At 38.6% G+C, this 19693-nt stretch overlaps 1 protein-coding gene across 2 annotated transcripts in view; it reads left to right on the top strand.

Moving 5' to 3' along the window:
* Nucleotides 1-2462: 2462 nt before the first annotated feature.
* LOC137291111 (palmitoyltransferase ZDHHC21-like) overlaps nt 2463-19693 on the top strand; it is a 312776-nt gene continuing 295545 nt past the window's right edge. For both annotated transcript variants that reach the window (XR_010957245.1, XM_067822392.1), the window contains exon 1: nt 2463-2598. The gene's annotated coding sequence lies outside the window, so the exon portion shown is untranslated. The remainder of the gene's footprint in view (nt 2599-19693) is intronic.

Raw genomic sequence — 19693 nt, 5'->3', positions numbered from 1 at the left:
TATTAAACAGTTAAAAGACGCATCACTTCAGAAATCTGCAGATGAATTATGTATCACTTGTTTTTGTGGATATTGATGGATACATTCCACGAAGAAGGTAATAGCCTGACATTGCTCCTATGACTTTAATTTTAATATTTGCATTTTTACTTTTCATTGTTTTCGTCGTTAAGTGTAATGATGCAGACGACATACACTAGGGCGTGCGTGCGAATTATAATTCATATAGGCAAACTATGAAATGTCTACATAATACATTCCTGTTATACATTCGCAGATCGCTTCTTTTTATTAAGTTTCAAAATGCATACAAGTATGATTATAAAGTAATTAGGATTATGAGACCAAGTATAAAGACGTATATTGACAAGTGTCTACATACTGTACTGATGAGTGAACGTTACAAACCAAGTAAATTTAGCAAGTGAAGAAATTTATCGCGCAGTATTTTCACTTCGACCCCGACCTCACTTAGGTTATGTTACAGGTTGTGTCATGCAAACTCCTTTTGGTAATGATTCAAATACATATCTATGTAGTTTTGATTTTCTAACTTGATGAGAACAAACCATACATATTCTTATTAATTCAAATGTCTGAGGATAAATGCTATTTAAGTTTGTTTTCACCGACTTACAAAATCAAAATTACTTTTTACTGGTAGTAAAATATGTTTTTTATTGAGGGACATTAGGATTTTGCATGACATTGCTTATAACATAACAATTTCACTCTTGGAATCGATCAATATAAGGGGTCAATATAATATTACTTACGATAATATTGTCACTTCGACCACAGCCTCGTTTCCGAGGAAGAAAGCGTTATACCATGCAAAATCCTTTTGGTCAGCAATGTTTAGTAAGCAGTCTTGATATTATAAACTCGATGAAACTTGAGCTCCATTTTCTATCCTGGAAGCGTGGTAGGGGGCGAACCATCCGATTTAGTAGCCTATATACCACAGGCTTCCACAACGCTCACTTCGCACACACTAACAACCAATTTAAGCACAAACTACGGAGTCTGGTGGAAATTTGTGCATGGTGACACCATCACCCGACGCCAAGGAGCAATTGACAGGAACACAACAGTTCGGCATGTCTTTGGTGACGTCGAGAAATCAGCAAAATTACGGGCTTCCTACACATTTTCTATACATTTCATTGGAAGTCGTTCCTTCTATGATGTCACTGTAGGGCTCTGACGACAGAGTTACGTAACCTGTCTGCGGTTTCGTTTGCGGGCGAGAGAGAAGCAGACGGCTTTTTAGCAACTTTTGAGCGCTTGGTATTAATTAACCACAAGTTTTTGTTTAAAAAAAAATGATGTTTCGTTTATGACTAACCAGAAGTATTTCATATGCAGTGATAAAAATACTACAAAAAAATTGAGTTAATACTGCGCTGACGCCATATATTGGCTGCACTGGTTACGTAACGAATCGAGGCATACGTTCAGCGCTTTTCGGGGAGTTTCTTCTCCCTCCATATATGTAGTCTCCCTGATTTCACTGTCAGTTTCTTAATTTTGCTGTCTCTGTGGAAACGAATACAATGCTCTACAGTTTCCTTGAATGTGCCCATCACAGGACAATAACCACACCTTATAGTATCCTCCATGATCTGAATACAATTGATAACAATCGTTCTTTTGAAATTCAGTTTATGAACGATTTTGATGCTGTAATGCAAATGTTGCACAGAAAGTATCACTGCAGGTTTCTTAAAACCATGAAGTATGTACAGTTTGACTCAAGTTATCTATAATAACTTTTCATAGACTGTATGTGCCATACCATGTTACGACTGTCTTAGCGCTAAGAGAGCTTCGAAAATCTAGGCCCAGGGTTTCAAGGGGTGAAGATGCGCGATGCTTACAAATCCTACGTAAAACTATCGATCGGAACAACAAATCATAACGCTATTCATCTTGTGCCAACCTAGAAACAGAAGCTGAAGTAGGTGCTTTTCACAGATTCAAAACTTTCGTGTTCAAAACACATCGATCATATGTACAAAAAGGCCAACAAGGACTTTATTTTCTTCTCCGCTTAATAACTTTTCTATTTTGTTATTTGTTATTTCTGCTAGCAAAATTACTCGAGTACATTCCCAGATTGTCAAAAAGGCGACTAAAATTAGAATTGACAGTACCCATATTTTATCTCACCAACTACTTCCATCTGAACGCCGCTTCAGATTACTAAGTCTTTATAAAAACATAGCTCAACAGTCCTTCATAGCATCTAGTATTCGTAATATTAATTCATCAAATGTTTTGGAATGGTCATCATGCATACAACAACAACGACTAATTTAGTCGTATACCTTTGTTATAATTATTATCAATACCTTTGTTATAATTATTATCAGCATTCTTATCTTAACATAAACAAAATCACATTCCGCACATTGATCGCCGTAAGCTTTTAGTTTAACCCGGAGCAGTATCGCAGGAATAGGGTTTTACGAAATTGTGGATTCGTTTTCACAGTTCTAGACGCTACTCAACAGTCATATCCTGGGACGCAACTTACCAACGTCTGTGGCGAACCTGTTACGCGCTGGAAAGGAACGTGTACTTGCTTTAGTAAAGGTAAATAACTATAAACACCTCAAACAACATTCATTTACTTGACACGACACTAGACACATTCCCATTTGGGTCAGCTAAATAAGTGCGAATTTCATACTGAAAGTTTTTAGCAATTGTCCCGGTCAGTGCTTTTACTGGTTAATGGGACCTTAAATCAGAGACGATATAGTAGATATTATGGTCTCTGCTAAAATGAAAGTGAAACAATTTGATGAAATATTACAGTGAAATGGATACCTGGTAGAGGAGGGGAGTGAGAGGGGTGTGGACATAAAAAAACCTGTTATTTTGTAATAGTCAAAGCTTATTCGGTAATCACTATAGATAAATGACAGTCTAAGGTGGTATATTTAATCACTTGGGCATACTAAATTACTACCATGGTGTAACATGTTTTCGGGGTAATGATGCAAGAGATGATCATGTACAGTGCGTAGGGCAGTTCTGGAACACGAACGAAAAATCAACTGCATGCGCCTCCGCAAAAATATATCTGAAGCACCTGAGGGCAATTTCTGACTGAGCAATGTTTCATGTTACTTACACCAAAATATGAAATTAATTCGGTCCTGATTGACTTTAGAAATATCGCAAAAGGAACACTCTGCCGTTACGTGACATAACGAGGCAGTGTTCGGTTATTGGTATCGTTTGGGGCAACAGGGGTCTCTGTCAAACAGTAACACACATTTAATTAAATAGATGCGTTAACAACATTCATAATGTTTGATCTACGAATAATTAACAAACATTGCAGTTGATAACAACATCTGCTTGGTAGATGGTTTTAACACTAGCTGCTCATAACAACATACTCCAGAATCATGATTCCGTGTTCCAATGTGGGCTGAAAATATTTTCTTGGGGTTAATACATAAGTGGTTTATGGTACTGATCTCTTTAGTATTGATATATAGTATTTTGTCGTGACTTTTACATGCGACTTTAACTTGTAAAGTACAACTATCGTGGCAAAATAACCCATTTTTTTCAGAACCTTTAACGCTCTATTTAGTCATGAGCTTTTTAACATCACATCATCAGTTACTGATTGTAAAGCTAACGAGCATAATCTATTAATATCAGCCTATTTGAACTCATTATGGGTGTGTATCTTCTTGTGTTTAAAAATGAAACAAACTATAGCTCGGGTCTACTCCATCCTCATTGCTTCTGCTGGCATAAGTATCATAGGTCTAAAATAAGCCACAGTTTCCTCGGTCTTACATAAATATTTCTGAGTTTATAGAATAGAACTAAACGATACATTTTGTATATTTTCCTCCAAAACGAGAATACTGAATGCTGTATCTGTTACTGGTGATCATCATTTTCCAGGTTGTAAGATAATTAGCATTGTGTGTTAAGCTTTAAGAACACTTTCAATAACATGATGTTTGACATATGATTTTTTGTATCCCACGATAGTCTAGATGTAAAGATGTGGTCACATGATTCAACTAGCACACTGACGTGTATATTATTTGTGTATTTATATTGCGCCCTTGAAGTTGTGTTCCCTATCATTTACGACCTCCATAAACAAGATTATTTTAGTTATTGATAACACATGTATTACTTATCTTACTAAAACGTTACCTCATCAGTCTCTATGCTTATTTGTCAACTGCGCTGTCTTCACCTCTGTGTAATCCTTGTAATTGTTTATTGTAAAGTATTTTGTCAATTAGGTTTGTGTGTTTGTTAATTCACATGGCTTTCATATGTATTATTTGTACAAGTTTGAAATATTGCTAATGTTTTATTATGTGATTACTCATGAAATGCACCGAATAAAGACTGGCCACTAATTGATGCTTCTCTTGGTTATTTTGAAGGTGTGCGGTCCCAAGCTAATTCCCCAACAACAATTCTAGGTATTATAATTATCCGAGGCCACATATAAACCCTAAAAAGGTTACTATAAGGTCAAGGTTATTATATAAGTAATAGGGTATTTTTGGTTGTCATAAACGGTCACTTTCTGTTGCTGTGGTTAATAACGTAATGACATAGTATGACCATGCCTCCTCCTTTCTCTGCCGGTGCAACAGGCCAATGGAGAAAACGTGGAGCGGGTTCTCCAGCTGGCTCAGCAAACACACTGCCACCTACATAAAGAATTTGCCTGAATGACCCTGTAAAACTGCTTGGCACTTGTAGTGAGTTGTACCTTACTTAAATGCATCAAGTTATTAAAAATAAAAGAATAATATGACTTGAAAACAAAACAAAACAGTTTCAACCCCAAAGCAATGTCAAGTTGGTTATTTCCAATATTCATAACCTTTTACCTGACAAACAGTTCTGTACCGCAAATTACGTTTTGGCGAAATGAAGACCAAAGCGTTTTATGTATCTACTCTGTGCAAAGAACATCTAAGACAGACCCTTGAGTGAGAATATATTTTAAATAAAGGCAACCAAAGTAAGATCGTGAAACTAATTACTTTATTTCAACAGTAATTAACATTTTTTGGCGGTTGGCAGTCTTGAGGTGATCCCTATTTTCTGGTGATCTGGAACTGACTTAAACATGTGGTTCCATAAATTGCTCATTTCTCCAAAAATATGGCAGATGTAGAGAAGATTTTTGTTGCTTTTTACAGGTGAAAAGTATATGCATGCAATGGAGTGTTAATGATAATTCTAGTCTTATTATAGACGGGCCATTCCGCTAGAGTTACCTTTTCCTGATGTGCCAACGACAAATTACGTGATGATAGGTATCCTCGTTACAGGGCACGAAAGTAAACTTCTGGTTCAGATCAAGTAAAACAAAATATATCACCTTAAAGAGCAATGTCTCGGCTTTAAAATGAGAGATTGAGTGAAGAAATCCTTCGAGATTTACTGTTTCTAGGGGTTAATTTACATGGCAGTGATCCGGAATACTCTTACCCACTGTACATTACTGTGTATCAGTAGATTATCAAAACTGTAATTCCGTAAATAAATACCACCTCACCTTTCATAAATTTATTGTTCGAATCATCTGTCATCCGCTGGTTTCCAATGCAACATACATTTCGTGTCTTGTCCGCAAGCACAAGTGCTAGAAGTGACGTACAATGTTTTCGGGTTACTCGTTATTGCGCGGGATCACGCTCTTGTGTGGAAGCGCATGTGTTGCATTCTTCTCCATAGGAATCAACAAATACATTTTGATTAAAAGCCAAGAAAACTGGTAATTTCTTTCTTGATTATTTGAATGTTTGTTTTTGTGAAAATTGATTATAATACACATATTTACATGTAATTATTAGTTATTCAATCATTTGCTCATTCATTCCTCTGTCTGCATGGCACGCCATGGCAGGGACAATAAAATGTGTCATGTCTGCGCGGTATTGTAACATCACAGTAGTATTTTAAATGAATCCAGAGGTCACCAGCCTGGTACGAATTCTGCAGTATGAAAAAAAAAACATGTATGAGATGACCAATACAGTGTACAATGTTTTTTTTTTATTAACTCAGCAACATTCCATTCAAGTCACGTGATATTTATGTTTGGCTTTTCGATCGATCAGACGATGGTATGCTTGACAAGTTGCAAGCATTATTTCAAAAGTTATGATCACATTTATGAAGGTTCTCAAGTGCATTACGTTCTAGGGTAGAATTTTAGAACTATGACTGAAATTTACTACACTACTTCCGTCAAAGCTGAACATTTCAAACATTTTGTGTTCCGATTGCGACAGAAGCTTCTACTCATGAGACGGTGTTTTCAGGTGGCGCTGTCATCTCACTGTATGCAAGAAATTACAGGAAAAGAAATATCCTGAAAACATGGTTCCCTCGAAAACATGTTCCCTACGGCATGGTATAATAAATATGATCTATAAGTTGCCGAAAGCACAGGGGGTAGTAGCCATACAAACTGTCATCAAGTTATATATCCTGTCACTGGTGGGGTCTTAACTAGCATAAAAGGACAGTGGCCTACCTTTAGAATACAGCACCACAAACTTTAAAAACACTTTATAATACTCGTGTCAGACTACAAGTATTTGGGAACAGCTGTAGACGTTAAGCTCAACTGAAACAAGAATGCAGACAGAATCTATGCTAAGTGCCAACAGGGCCTGTACTATGTCATGCAGTTGTATGCCTGTTATTGGTTCTTGTGAAAGTCTGAACTCAAGCGACTTTAGGGTATGGGAATTATTGAACAAGTGTTCGTCCCTTTCGATTGGATTTCAGCTATGGTTATTGTGATGAAACCAAGTGGGAACGTGGGAAGATCAGAGTTTGTCTTGATCCAAAGCAGTTAAACAAAGCATTGAAGAGGAACCATTATCTACCCCCAAGTACTGATGACTTGTTACCAGACTTATCAGAAGCCAAGGTATTTACAGTTTTTGATGCTAGGAATAGGTTTTGGCATGTTAGTTTGGATGATGAGAGTAGTATGCTGACTACCTTTGACACACCATGGGGTCAGTACCATTGGAAAAGAATGCCATGCAGGATAGCTCCAGACCCAGGCCCAGGCCCAGGCCCAGCCCCAGCCCCAGAAGAATTTCAGGTTTACAAGGTACAACTACTACAAGGGCAATACATGATGACATGTTGGTTTTCGGTGTTGGTGATACATTTGAAGAAGCACTTGATGGTGTTACGAGTATGTATTTTCTGTGTATTTTGTTATTAATTCAGTAATAATTATTATTGGGTCACAATGTTTAGTGTTTTGAATAGTAAATATGATGGGTCACATTTCGTTTTAATAGCTGGTCAACACTTTTAGCATTCTGGTTTTCCGGAATTTATCTGCTCTTAGTTTTCGATGTGATTACTTCCGAGAGGCTTATTCGAGACCATTCTACAGTGTTGACGGTGTTCGTTTGTGCCCGAACTTTCGGGAAATGCCCAAATATCTATATAAAGGCTGGTTGCCGTGTTGAGAGTGACACTTACACTCATTCATGGTTACATCTCTGCCACACTTGATCATCAAAACCCACCAACACCTGAATCTACATTATCTGCTGTTGCACCGATCACTGTGTTGACATTCTGCCATAGTTGATTCTGTCTCACGCCAAGACTTTGGTGAGTTTGCTATATTGTATTTTGTGACCCATTGACTTAGATTTTGTTTCTCTTGAATTGTACCTGAAATCTGCATTGTTATATTGACTTGTGACTTTGTATACCTTGCTGTTGTGGTATAATAATAACAGAATTTGAACGTAAACAACTTGTCTTTGTTCTGTTTTTCTGGTTCACAAGGGGATTTCTTACATTGTTGTCACAGTAAATTCTGAACCGTAACAAAATTGGGGGCTCATCCAGGATTGAATTCATTTGACATTTGAGACCTTTTTGTGAAATTTATTTCAAATTTCTGCAGTTTTGCAACAGGGTAATTGTGGAACCAGCAAAATGGTGTTTGAACTTGAGAAGTTTGTATTGTCCCCTGACTCTGAGACAATTAGTCAGTCGAGGAAATCAGACTTATTGCAGATTTCTTCACGTCTCAAACTTGATGCCAAACCTGCAATGAGGAAATTTCAGATTTTGAAAATTGTGTTAAATCATTATATTGATGAGGGATGTTTTGAAGATGATGTTTTGGAAATGGTGCCAGAGGAATCTTCAAACCTGTTGGAAATTAAAAAATTAGAATTGAAAAGGTTGGAAATAGAAAAAGAAAAAGAGTTGGAAATGAAAAAGCTTGAGATGGAGAAGGAAAGAGAAAAAGAAGAAAGGGAATTGAAAAAGTTTGAGATGGAGAAAGAAATAGCGAGAGAAATAGAACTAATACTTATTTGGATGAACAAATGTTGATGACTTACATAAGGCAGCAATGTTGGCAGATGATTATTGTTTGACTCACAAGAGTTCTTTTAAGTCTCCGGGTAATGTAAAGTTTTCTGGCCAAAAGAGCTTTTCCCCGGTTAAGACTTCAGGACATGCAGGTGAGTTTGCTATATTGTATTTTGTGACCCATTGACTTAGACTTTGTCTCTCTTGAATTGTACCTGAAATCTGCATTGTTATATTGATTTGTGGCTTTGTATACCTTGCTCTCGTGGTATAATAATAACAGAATTTGAACGTAAACAACTTGTCTTTGTTCTGTTTTTCTGGTTCACAAGGGGATTTCTTACATTGTTGTCACAGTAAATTCTGAACCGTAACAATGGCCATGATAGAAAGTTGAAATCTCTTCTCAACAGATGTAGAGAGAAAGGGATAAAGTTGAACAAGGACAAAATCATGGTGGGGAAAACTGAAGTTTCATACATACTCCTCACAAAAAGTTCAGCAACATGTATTATTGAGTATGTAATATCTTCATTGGTTGAGATAGTTATTCATGAACACATAATCTAGGTCGGAAAATTTCCTACTAATGTTGCACCTGAAGTCTTTTCCATGTTGGTTTTCCAACAAGATTGTTAACAACATGTGAACACAACCACCCTCAAAATCCATGTGCGAAATGCGTGGCATTCATGTGCTCCACACTTTGGACATGCACTCTGTTTAAAAACTGCCAGCAAGGACAGATGGTTCACAGAAACATTTGAGAAATGGCCAGACGTCACCTGACTGCATTTGAGGTTGCTCAAATTGTTAGAATGGTACAGGGAGGTACAGACCTAGAGTGCTGTTGCAAATCACTTTAATGTTCATCGCAGCATCATCTCCTGGGCAATGTCTCATTACCGTCAAGCGGGACTGACGACCGAGAGACCATGCATTGGTCGTCCAAGGGTGACACCTCCTTGTGAGGACCGATGTTTGTGCACCTTGGCCAGGAGAAAGAGCCAGAATGACCTCCAGAGAGTTGCAGCAAACAGAGTTTCTACCCAGACTGTAAGGAACAGACTTCATGCTGAAGGTCTGAGGTCCAGAAGACCTGTGCAACGTATCCCACTTCCTGTACATCATTGACAACAAAGACTCAACTGAGCCGAAACTGAAGGGTCAATCGGTGTAGCAATGTTCTGTTCACAGATGAGTCCAGATTCTGCCTGGTCTTCAACGATGTTTGCCTGTGGAGAAACAGAGCTGAACGATGCGCCAAATTGTATGATCGTGGAAGTTCTGGTCTTAGTTAATGGTGGGGTGGGCTTATTTCTGGAGTATAACTCAAAAAGTGTTCAATATTTTTCTGCAATAATTGGTAGATATATCAATCAGACCCTAGAGTGGTGCCTTTTGCTATTTACAGGTTGTTATGATTGAGTATTTTCTGGGTTTACATGGAAACATTTCAAACTTAGTCTCAAAATGGAGGGATGGGCTTTTGTTTCCGGTGCAGAACTCAAAAGCTGTTCAATACTTTTATGCAAAAACTTGGTAGATATACCAGTCAGCACCTAAACTTAATCTAAAAGTCATCAAGTAACTGTCAGATGATTTATCCTTTCAAACATGTGGGGGCCATTGGGATATGTCATCTTTTGGTGAGTCTTGTTTACATTGTGTGACTGCTCTGTTATGATATGGATCTCGGGTCCAAGTGAGGGTACCAATGAGCTCCCTTATCTAACTGGCGTGCTGGTTTGCTTGGGGGAATTAACTCAGCAAAGAGTCTGAAGTCACAAGAAGCTAATTACAATTTTATTTACAAGAGATGGAGTAACAAGGGTGGCCACAGAGAGTCAGTACAACCCTCTGGGCTGAGGGCTAGAGCTGACCTGTGTTGGGAGTCTAAACCCTACTGATGGACAAATGAAGTTGGAGACTATTTAACTACAATTTAAACAATACAAAGATTCTGATTTGCTGACTGATACAAAAATGGGTGTAACCTACAATAGCCAATGAAATACAGAATAAACAAAATGGGGTGTGTCCTACCATTACAACTTCAGTGACCAGACAGGGGGAATACTTAATCTTTTAATCCTATTATCTAAGTGACATTAATCTTGTTGGCACATTTACTGGATGCTTGATTGCTTACTCTGGGCTGGATCTTTAACGACCCTTAACTGGTGTTTGCATAATGTTATTTTACTGTAGGTGATAGCATGTTTACCTCATCAAAGCAGTTTATTAACCTTTCTAGACATAACCCTTGTCTTAGTGAATGGTTTGTCTTACAGTGGTGTTCTGATTACCTCAGGCTAGGCTTTTAACCATGAAATTGTGTGGTCATAACTTATACCTTTTTCAATAAAATGTCTGTGAGGTAAGCTTTACTACTTTTGAGAGGAGTCTTGTCTAAGCTATTACTGATACATGATGAAAGTAATATTCTATATTCATATTTTGTTAATATTTGAATGCTAATATATTGCTTGTACTGGTTACAATTAATAAAGGATTTTGGTATGAATTACCATTTCATGATAACTTCCTCTCTGTCTGAAAAAGTTTGGCCCCCAAACTTGTACAAAAGAAAATATGGACAATGGTAAAACTTTAGTTGATGGACAGTTGCATCATAATGTTAGAATAATAAATGACAGTTAAATATATTATTGTTTCTCTCTGATACAGGGGCACAGGTTCTTTTTGCTGTTGTCAGGGTGTCAGGATGTGGAATCTGGCTTGTCTTGGCTAGGTGTGCTGGTTCCACATCCTAATTTTTGGAGTTGACTTGTCCATTATCCCATGCAGACAGATGATTTGTATGAAAAATACAAAACAAATGAGAGTTAGTGGCAACGATGTACATGTAATTTATTTTGATTTGTGTAGAATATGTACATAAGGAAATTTTGCCCTGAAAATAAATTGTCTATTGGTAAAATGTGACATATGTATTAAAGTAAAAACCTGGAATATCAAGCATGGGCAATGTAATTGAGGAAGTACTTTTCTCCTGTTAGGAGAGAAATGTTAGGTATAAGTAAACATATATACATGTGCTTGTGCATTTAACAAGTGCATGTGTTCACTGAGCTCATACAAGTACATTTCGTTTAGAACCCTTTGTTATGTACTAATTTGGACACCTTTAATTTGGTTAGACAAACAGTCTGTCTGTCTGTAATTTGTTTAGTGATTTTTATTTTGTTTTATTTTAATTCATTTGATTTTGGCTTTTGTTTACTTTGATTAATTGAGTTTACTTCGCTTGATTTTTGGTTCATTTAGCATCAGTCCAAGCTGTACATTTGGCTGATTTTCGGTTCAATTTAGTTCCGTTTGTTCACTCCGTTTTTTTACGTTTCGCGTTGTTTTAAGGTTTGTCCACTACAGTACGGCGTATTTCGCTTTCGTTTTGCGATAAGTTTGTTTCATTTCAGTACAGTGTACTTCGTTTTCGTTTCGCGATAGGTTTGTTTCGTTTCAGTACGGTGTACTTCGTTTTCATTTTGCGTTAGATTTGTTTTGTTTCCGTACGGTGTACTTCGTTTTCGTTTCGCGATAGGTTTGTTTCGTTTCAGTACTTCAGTACGGTCAATTTCACTTTTGAGATTGGTTGATCAGATCAATGCTAAAAATTTTGTTGTGATGCAAAATAACTCAGGTGATCAGGCTGATGTCATTTGTTCACAACTAGTGTCTTCAGGTAACAGTGTGAAACGACTCGACATGAATATACCTACCTGGAGGTTAATAGTAATAACCGTTCATTAAGAAGATCTTGTATCTTTTGTAAGTATATTGCAACCTGGACACCACAGGCACGAAAGGGGAGTACAAATTCGTATGGACACATCTTTTGGTCAAAAGATGTGGCTGGTACACGGTATCCAAATCTGGTTTTGTAGAAAGGAAATGTCATACGTTTGGATCCATAGATTGGAGATCCATCTGTTTGTACAGGATTGTCAGTGTCCAAATGTGAATGGAAGTCCATCCAGCTTTCATCGATGTAGTCCTGAATGAGATTGGGAGGAACAGATTCAAAATAAGCTGTTGTGATATGATAGGGACTATCTTTTGGACAGTCATACTCGGCCGTGACATAGCAGTCTCCTTGAATTATTTCTATGCCCAGAACTTTCACAATTAATATATTGATTTCTCGTAGATGTCTTGGTACTATTGGGTATGGTTTAATATCCAATTTAGTGTCTGCATTCGTCGATTTCTGTTTGGAATTCTTTGATAGAGCAATAACTGTTTGAATGTCTTGCGCAGATTCTATTTGGTCGAAGAACTTGTGGTTTTTCAGTGGCCGTTTTCGACGTTTTCCTGACATGTTTTTCTTCACGTGGAATTCTCTGCGAATGGAATGCTGCTGCCATATTCCCATGTACTGTAAAATCATTATTATTCGCGGGGGTTTAATTTTCGCGCATTTCGCGCAAAAAAATTATCCGCGAAAATAAAACCTCCGCGAATAATTATGATAAATTGTGAAATTAAAAACAAACAAAGAGCCTTGAGTTTTCGTTTTATATTGCTAGTAATTTGACTACAAGTACACTTCATTTATTCAACAAACAGATACATAAAAACAAATTAAATAGTTGATTCATTTTCAGTGTCTCTGATTCACACGATACACACGACTTGTATTAAAAATGTCAGGTCACCTGCTACTAGTAAATTACTCCAAAAGTCCAGCTTGGCGGAATCCGATTTGGATTAAATCCTTCCTCTTTGATATGTTGTCGTAGGCCTGGATAATCCATTGCGCGTGGAGTGGTTTCACAATGCTCGTTCTAATGTCAACAGAAACAGCGGATGTTGGGTCGTCAGCACCGGCTTCTTCCCGTTGCTCTAACTGATGCACTACTTCGCTTGAATACCAAACATGAAACGCATGTTTCAGTTCATTTTTAAAGTTTTTGTGTACAGCCAAATCCAGAGGTTGTAGTTTGTCTGTGCATGAAACAGGCACGTAAACAACTTCGATGTTTTTCTCTGTTAGAACTTTTCTTAATGACTCTGTGCGATGTGCTTTGTACACGTCAAAACTGCACAGAGCTTTCTGAGTAGCTGATTGGCCGAGCGCGTCACGGGTCGAGGTCACATACGGGTCAATGATTTCTTGAACAAATCTCAACATGGAATCTTCAGTGCTCCAGTGCGTGTCAGTATGGGTGATGTCCCAATCTGCAGGAAAGTTGACAGTGGGGTGGCAGCGATCTGTTTTCCCAGCGTAAATCAGTTGAGGAGGCAGTAGTTGTCCTGATTTGGTCATGGCTAGAAGTGCTGTGATTTGTCGTTTGTCCCCCATTCCAGATATCGTAACCTGTTTCGATCCTCTTTCTTCCATAGTCCAATCACCCCCAGGCCAGAGAGAAAGGCCTGTTTGGTCCCAGTTAATAACCAGGTCATCTGGGATGCCATGCGTTTCGATTACTGATGCCACTCGACCATGAAACTCTGCTTTTATTGCCTCAAAGTCGGATGGAAGACGTTTGACATCTTTTGTCCCCTTTCTCTTGACAAAATCCATTCGCTCTAAGAGAGATCGGGCCCATGCTTCTGTCAACTCAATGCTGCCTCCAAATTCTTTTAGCTTTGATTTATGGAACTTCTTCATTATCCCATCGGCAGCTGCAAGCAGCGTACGGACATTTACTGCACCACCGGCCAATCTTGTTTTTCTAATCCACTTTCTGATGTCTTCTTTGTCCTCCCCTAACTTTGCCCTTTGACCCCTGACTGCCTTGACCAATCGGCGAGGGGCTTCTCCAGTTTGTTTTTGTTGCTTTAAAAAGCTAGTTTTCATTCCTCGAACAGTTGATTCACTGACTTTCCTCTTTAGTTCACTGGAAAATTTTCTTGTTGCCTTCATGACTCCATTTTCAATAGCATAAACAGCGATTTTAGCACGAAGTTCCTCATCATACAGGCCATACTCTCCACGTTTTCGCTTTTTCTTTGTGAGGTCAGGCATTCTCTCATCTTCCAACAAATCTACAGCGATGTTAGCTGCCATGACAAATTGTGCTTCAGTTTCATTGTCACATAGACTTGGATCTGGGAGGCCGGGTGTCTTTGCTTTTGAAACAGTCTTCGTAAGCCACTTTTATAATGTCATCCTGACAAAATTCGGAGCATGAAGGAAAACGATATGTGCAGATGCTTTATACCTGTCATTGAACAAACAACTTCTCAACGTAGCGGAAGGCCCTTGTTTCCCCCAATTAATTAGGCAGGTGACAGGACGACAGCTAGGGTAAGTGTTTTCTTTACAGTTTACAGTTTCCTGTGTTGTTATACTCTCATGATTTCTGTAATTTGATGATGCGCGAAAATTCGCGAAAATTAAACCGCGTGAATTAGTCAATTTTTCTGTTTCCGCGAAAATTAATAAATGATTTTACAGTATTTCCTCTTTCTGGATCCTTCCATTTCACCCTATAGTAGATTTTGTTGTTTGCTCTCTTGGAAGTAAGAATTGAATGAATGTCATCAGGATTTAAAACCTTGTGATCTTTGCTTAACATTGGTTGTTGGGTTGGTTGTTCAATCTGACTTGATTTTGATTGTGGCCTTGATTTGGGCTGATGATGTTTCCTGTTTACTCCTCGTTTTCCCTTGTTTCCCCTTCACCCTATAGTAGATTTTGTTGTTTGCTCTCTTGGAAATAAGAATTGAATGAATGTCATCAGGATTTAAAACCTTGTGATCTTTGCTTAACATTGGTTTTTGGGTTGGTTGTTCAATCTGACTTGATTTTGATTGTGGCCTTGATTTGGGCTGATGATGTTTCCTGTTTACTCCTCGTTTTCCCTTGTTTCCCCTTCACCCTATTGTAGATTTTGTTGTTTGCTCTCTTGGAAGTAAGAATTGAATGAATGTCATCAGGATTGAAAACCTTGTCATCTTTGCTTAACATTGGTTGTTGGGTTGGTTGTTCAATCTGACTTGATTTTGACTGTGGCCTTGATTTGGGCTGATGATGTTTCCTGTTTACTCCTCGTTTTCCCTTGTTTGCATTTCCTTTCTCCTTGGTGGATTTACTTGTGCCTGGTTTGTTCTGCTCCTGGTTTGGAACTGTTGTACTAGGTCCTGCTGTGCTTTCCTATATGCCTGTCTTCTTTTTGGTTCTAGACCTTGGATTGCCTGCCTTAGTTTTAGAATTGAGTTCTGTACCTGTGTTTGATTGATCATTGGTTGAACGTGTTGACTGGGAATCCTTGCTGTTGAGCTGTGGGTTATTGACTTGTCCCTCGTTGTCATCTATGACGTCTGAATCCATATTATTGTTGTTGTTCAGGTATGGTTCTGGTGGATACTGTGGTTGATCAGCCCGGATCGAAATATGGCTTCAAGTGGTTGACATGGACCAGTGGTTTGTGTAGTTTGTCGTCAAAACTTTGGCGCAGTTTGTACGTGAAATTTGGACCTACATACCACTTTTTGGTTAATTTGTTGCAAAGGCCTTTCTCTACTTTTTGACAGTATAGCCAAACTCTTTGACCAGGGGAGAAATCAGGTTCTTACGATTATATTGCTCCGAATACACCTCCTTCGCTCTGCTGCAATTGTCCTTGTAATTTCTAGCTCCTCAAGCAAATTTGAAAGATAACTTTTGTTGTTGTGGCCTAAATTTTCCTTTGGAATTAACGATACATCTTGTGGAGCTCGCTGTACATTTTGGGCCAGAAGTATTTTGGTCTCATGGTGTTGTGCATCCTTTCCTTCCCATGGTGACAACCGCCAAACTCAGAATCGTGGTAGGATCTCAGGACCTGGTTCCTTAGAGTTCTTGGAACAGCCACCTGTTTAATAAACTTGTCTGCGTGACCCCTCTGTCTCTGTGGGACAAATCTATAGAGTATTCCATCATCAATTTCAAAGGTAGTGGCTTCAAGTAGAATCTTTTGGCGATCTTTTTCATCTTCTGGAAGGACATCATCTTCTTTGTAGTCAAAAATCTGTGTGAAATCTGGACAGATCCTTTGTAGGTGACATAAGTTGGGATGAGAAGTGATATTTGCCTCGATCATTGTAGCTTGTGTGACCTCATCACTTGTGGCATGTAATGCTGCAACAACTTTTGCTGGTACCGTTTGGTAGTCCTCCTCGTATTCAAAGGTGACAGACCAATGAGATGTCTGTAATTCAGAATCCACCTGATTAATACTTACTATGCTATCACTCTCAGTCTGAGTGGATCGGGTGACTTGTGAGGATAAATGTGGGTATTGCTTCTTTGCCCATGTGAAGTTGCTGTAAAGACTGTTTTCTCGGCATCTTCTTCTGTTTGATTTTGGCAGTTAATATTGTGCTCATATTCCCTGCGTGAGAGTGCATCGGCATTCGCGTTAGCTTTGCCACTGCAATGAACAATATCAAAAGTATAGGTAGACAGTTCTAGCGACCATCGACCTAACCTACCTGTGGCATCCTTGATGGATTTGAGCCATTTCAAAGCGATGTGGTCTGTGTAGACAGTGAATTTGGAATTTGCAAGGTATGGACGAAATGATCTGATGGCTTCAACCAGAGCTAGGCCTTCTTTTTCCGTAATGCTCCAGTTCTTCTCGCTGCCATGAAGAGCTCTTCCGCCAAAAGCTATAGGATGCTCATTATTCTTTTCATCTTTTTAACTTAATACAAACCCTAAACTCATATCACTGGCATCGGTTGCGAGGAAAAATTCTTTGTCAAAGTCTGGATAAGCTAGAACAGGTGTGTTACACATAGCATGTTTGAGTGTGTTAAATGCCTGATCACACTCGAGAGACCACTGGAATTTTGGTTTCTTCCCAGTTTCTGCCTCTGAATGCTTCTTTAACAATGCATTCAGTGGCAATGCTATTTTAGCATAATCTTTCACATACTTCCTGTAAAAGTTTGTGAGGCCTAAAAACGAACGAACCTGTTTTTGTGATTTGGGTATTGGGAAGGACTTACAGTGTTCCCAGAAATTATTGAGAAAATCTTTGTTTTTTTTCTAATGATGCTAAGATTGGAAAAAGGGCTTTCACTATGCACTAAGCATACTAAATAAGGGAGACAACTCTTGAAGGCTTAGAAGGCAGCTCATTATGTCAAGAGTTATCTCCCTTGTCTGAGCAGACGGCTTCCTGTGTTGACATGGCAGAATTTACAGCAAGAGAGAAAAGAAAGCTCATTCTAGATGAGTTTGAAAGGGGTGAGGCTGATGCTAAAGTGTTAGCTTGTAGACATGGTATTCCTCTGTCTACAGTATACAGAACTTTGAAGAATATTCAAACAGGAACCGGGATAGAGCACAAAGCAGGGGCAGGTCGGCCTAGGAAATTCAGTGTTGTGGATCGCCGAAGACTTGGGCAGATTGTGAGTAGGGGCAAATTGAAAAGTGTTGAGAACATCAGAAATGAAATGATTAGCAGAGGAAGTCCTCAGGTATGCAATGACACAGTTAGGCAGGAATTACAGAGACTTAATTGGGTGAAAAAACGTGGAATTCCCTCGCCGTTGATGAAAGATGCACTAAAGGAAAAACGTTTCAACTGGTGTCGGGCTCATGAAAATCAAGATTGGGATAATGTTTTCTTTTCGGATGAAAGTTCTGTTTGGCTTTTCCCTAATTGTGTGAAAATTTGGACCAAAGATACTGTCAAACCTATCTACCAGCGACCAAAACATAGCCCGAAGTTTTACATGTGGGGTGGCATATCGGCTCGCGGAGTGACGCAATTGTGTGTTTTCACGGGAAACTTGACAAAAGAAAGATACGTTGACATTCTAAATGGTCACCTTCTTCCGACAGCACAAACATTGTATGAAGATGATTGGATTTTCCAGCATGATAATGACACAAAAAACACTGCGCACAACATAAAAACAGTGGTTGTCGGGCGAAAATGTTCAAGTTTTAGACTGGCCCAGTTACAGCCCAGACCTAAACCCAATTGAGAATGTGTGGGGAGTCATGAAGGACAGAATAAACCAAAAGGGACTGAGAAATATTGAAGATATGAAGGCCGAGGTGGTCCAATATTGGGATACCCTGTCACACGATTACCAACAAACTTTGATAGGTAGTGTGCCTAGGCATATTCAGGCATGCATTGCTGAGCGAGGAGGTCTAACAAAGTACTAAAACAAGACTGAGACTGTAAAAGGATGATGTTTTAACATGTTTATGTAAGTAAAACGCCAGAAGTTAATAAACGTAATGAGTTACATGACGCAACATGATTCTCAATAATTTCTGGGAATACTATAATTGCTTCGACCTTCTTGTCATCAACTTGGACACCTCCACATGATAAGAGATGACCGAGAAATTAAACCTTGTCTGTTGCAAAATTACACTTTGATGGCTTCAGTATTAAATTTGCCTGTTTGAGGTAGTAGAAGACTTGCTCCAAATGTTGGAGATGCTCTTCAAAGTTTTTGCTGTAAATTATCAAATCATCAAAGTAGATCAGTGCAACTTTAAAAAGCAATTTCCTTAGCACTTTGCTCATGAGTTGCTGAAAACAAAGTGGAGAATTAGATAAACCCTGTGGCAAACGTTTGAATTGATATAGACCTTGATGGGTGACAAAAGCAGTTTTATGCTTTGAATCTTCATGTAATGGCACTTGGAAAAAGCCATTTGTGAGATCTAATGTGGAGAAAATTGTAGCTTGGCCATTGCCGATGTGATCAACAACATCGTCAAAAACAGGGAGTGGCCATGACATTGGTAAGGTGACAGAATTCAACTTTCTGTAGTCACAAACAAATCTGTATGAGCCGTCACGCTTTTTAACTAAGATGATGGGAGTTGAGTACATTGAAGTGGATTCTTCAATTAAATCATATTTGAGGAAATCTTCTACCAGTTCCTCAGTGACTCTTTGGAGATGGGGCGATTGCCGATAAGGCCTACATTTAACAGGGGGATGGTTGCCCGTGTCAATGACATGCTCATGCATGTCAGTCTTGCCTAAGTCTGCGAGGCTTGTGGAAAACATGTCTCTATTTTGTCCTAAAAACCTAAGTAGTCTTTGTTGCTGGTCAGGCGTCAGTTGTGTCTTGGTCAGATCAAACCCTAAATCTTGAGCAACTTTGTCATAATCCCTAGAGTCGTTGTCAGTCTTCTTATTGTCAGCGCTAACTATACGTACAGATGGCTGGTCACAGTCAGTTTCAAAGATAGAGTGTTTGTCAATGTAACTAAATTTCCCTACAACTGTACCTTTGTCTAAAACTTTTTCTTCTTGGGAAGGATTCATTAGCCTGAATGTAGCAGTTTTCTTGTGTGCTTTTGAGAGGGTCCTACCACCTGCTA

This window comes from Haliotis asinina, chromosome 7 (genome assembly GCF_037392515.1).
Source record: "Haliotis asinina isolate JCU_RB_2024 chromosome 7, JCU_Hal_asi_v2, whole genome shotgun sequence".
NCBI classification, from domain to species: domain Eukaryota; kingdom Metazoa; phylum Mollusca; class Gastropoda; order Lepetellida; family Haliotidae; genus Haliotis; species Haliotis asinina.
This window is presented reverse-complemented; position numbering and strand designations above follow the sequence as displayed.